At 51.6% G+C, this 2,584-nt stretch overlaps 1 protein-coding gene across 3 annotated transcripts in view; it reads left to right on the top strand.

The window, feature by feature from the left end:
- Positions 1–1,213: 1,213 nt before the first annotated feature.
- The window catches only part of Prpf3 (pre-mRNA processing factor 3), a 26,191-nt gene continuing 24,820 nt past the window's right edge, over positions 1,214–2,584 (top strand). For 2 of the 3 annotated variants that reach the window (XR_001232982.1, XM_005378686.2), the window contains exon 1: positions 1,214–1,346. The gene's annotated coding sequence lies outside the window, so the exon portion shown is untranslated. Of the gene's footprint in view, positions 1,347–1,578; positions 2,005–2,584 lie in introns of those variants that run through there. The other variant, XM_005378687.2, reaches the window with a different exon arrangement.

The following is a 2,584-nucleotide window of genomic DNA, read 5'->3' as shown; positions in this document are numbered from 1 at the left end:
TTTCACCAGTCTGCATTCCCACCAGCAGTGGAAAAGGGTTTCTATTTCTCCACAGCCTTGCCAGCATTTGGGCAGTTCAACTTTAAAGCCAGCAATTTTACCTAATAGCTAAGCAATATATCATGTCTCAGAGTAACTGGTACGTAGCAATAGATAGTTGTTAAATATCTGTTCCTGAATGAATACACACAACGGGCTGCTTTCCTCCCCTGTGCGTCTTTTTCCTGGGTGATCTCCTGCACTATTGGTTTATGGTCTTTCCTTCCTTCCCTTCCTTCCTTCCTTCCTTCCTTCCTTCCTTCCTTCCTTCCTTCCTTTCTTTTCTTTCTTTCTTTTCTTTCTTTTCTTTCTTTCCTGTACTGGGAATCGAATTCAGGATCTTGCGCTTGCCAGACAGGCACTTGTGCTGCTGAGCTATATCCCTGGCCCTGGTTTATGTTAATGATCACAGTTGAGCGTTTTATTTTGAAAGGCTGAAGGCACCCACAGACACACATGTTCAGTTCTAGCAAAACTTTAGCACCTCTACAATCCCCCCGCAGCAACTGTCCCATACTGAGGTTTGAACTCAGACCTTTGCTCTAAGCTACATCCTCAGCTCTGTTTTGTTTTGTTTTGGTACCGGTAATTGAACTCAAGACCTCACGCTTGCCAGGTAGCCGCTGTGCCACTGAGCCAAATCTGGCACCCCCAACTCTTTTTTACTTTTTTGTTTCTCGAGACAGGTCTCATTGTGTACTTCAGGCTGGCCTAAACTATGTAGCCCTGTTTGGCTTTGAATTTGCGGTGATCCTCCTGCCTCAGCCTCCCGAGTGGTGGGATTACAGACCTGCGCCACCACGGCCGGCCACACTTTTTTTTTTCTTTTTGTCTTTTTGAGACAGGGTCTGGCTATGCAGTTCAGGCTGGCCTTGAGCTCACTTTGTAGCCTTGGCTGGTCTCGAACTCGCAACAATCCTCCTGCCTCAAACCTCCCGAATGCTGGGATTACAGGAGTGCACCACCACGGCCGGCCACACTTATTTTTAACATGAGGAAAACTGCAAAGTGGCCCAATTTGTGTTGTAGGCGACAACGTCTAGGAGTAATCCAGTTACTAGGTTTAGCTGGAGAAGGCGAGCGATTTGCGCCGGGAAGCTTTAAGGATTCCGCCACGCCTGCGCACCGCGGCGCAGACGCGCTGACTGCGCCTGCGCAGCCGCGGCCCGGCCTTCCTCGGTCACGTGTGGGAGGGCCGCAGCGTGGCGGCGGCCGTGTCTGGAGCGACGGCAGGCCGTAGCGCAGTCTGGAGGTTTCCGGTTCCGGTGTAACGTTCGGGCTCCGTCTCAGGGGCTGAAGTTTGTGAGGTGAGTAGTGGCCCCGGCCAGAGAGGATATCCTCCGATTCGAGGACCGGGCCGGGCCGAGGCCGGGGCAGGACCCGGGCGGGAGAGCCGGCCGGGGAGGCGCGGGAGGGAAGTGGCGAGCCCGCGGCGGAGGGGCCGGGGTGGAACCGCTGGGAGGAGGATGGGGCGGGAGGGACGGGCGAGAGAGTCCGGAGGTGCGGGGCGGGTGGGGCCGGGCGGGGGCGGCTTGGCCAGGTGGACGGGCAGAAGGAGAACGCGGCTTCTGGGGAGCCTGGGCTGCTGGCCAAGAGTGAGGAATTCCTCGGGAGATCGGGTTCTGCCTGCGCATTCGGAGGACGTGGTTCTCCTTAATGCCCCTCGCGTCCCGGCTGCTGCTCCCGCCCTGCACAGTGTGGCTGAGCACCTGATTCCTGCAGAGCAAGTTACTCTTGGAAACTTTCCTTCACTGGCCGTTTAGCGTCCGCATCTTCGTACCGGGGCTGGGTGGAGCTTGAATACGTTCTCGTTAGTGTGGTGGTTGGACGCACTTTCCATCTGATAGTGTTGGTACTTCACTTACTGCTGGGGTTTCCACGTTCCTTATACTTTCTAGCCTATGGTGCAGTTCTGGTGGAATGTCAGCCCCCTCAAGGTGAGGATTCTGGGCTGTGCTGTTCATGGTACGTGCATCCTCGGCACTCACTACACTGACACTTAGTGGTTACTTAATATTTATTGAATGACTTAACTACTGTGTGGATGTGCCAAGTGCCCTCATCTTGTACGATGAGCAAACTGAGGCTCAGAGGAATTAATTTGCCTAACTGCTTGTTAATGGTGGGGCTCAGTGTCTCCTCTGTTCGGTGAGCTCTTTTCTTTACTCTCTTAGGTGCCCAGATATGTTTCTGTATCCTTTGTGGTGCTAGTATATGCTTTTGAACAATGGACATTGAGTATGTCAATATCTCATGATTGTATAATAGATGCACCACAGCATTACTTATATAACTTGGGTTTTTTTGTTTTTTGTTTTTTGATTTTTGAGACAGGGTTTTACTGTGTAGTTCAAGCTGACCTTGAACTCACTATGTACTCCAGGCTGGCCTCAAACTCGAAGTAATCCTCCTGCTTCAGCCTCCGGAGTGCTGGGATTACAGGCATGCACCACCACACCCAGTCTTTCATATAATTTATTGCTTAGGCACAAACTCTTTCAATCTTAGTTTCATCAAAACATATATATATATATATATATATATA

Source organism: Chinchilla lanigera, unplaced genomic scaffold (assembly GCF_000276665.1).
Source record: "Chinchilla lanigera isolate Chin_1 unplaced genomic scaffold, ChiLan1.0 scaffold00012, whole genome shotgun sequence".
NCBI classification, from domain to species: domain Eukaryota; kingdom Metazoa; phylum Chordata; class Mammalia; order Rodentia; family Chinchillidae; genus Chinchilla; species Chinchilla lanigera.
Note: the sequence above shows the minus strand (reverse complement) of the source record. Positions and strands in the feature narration are given on the sequence as shown.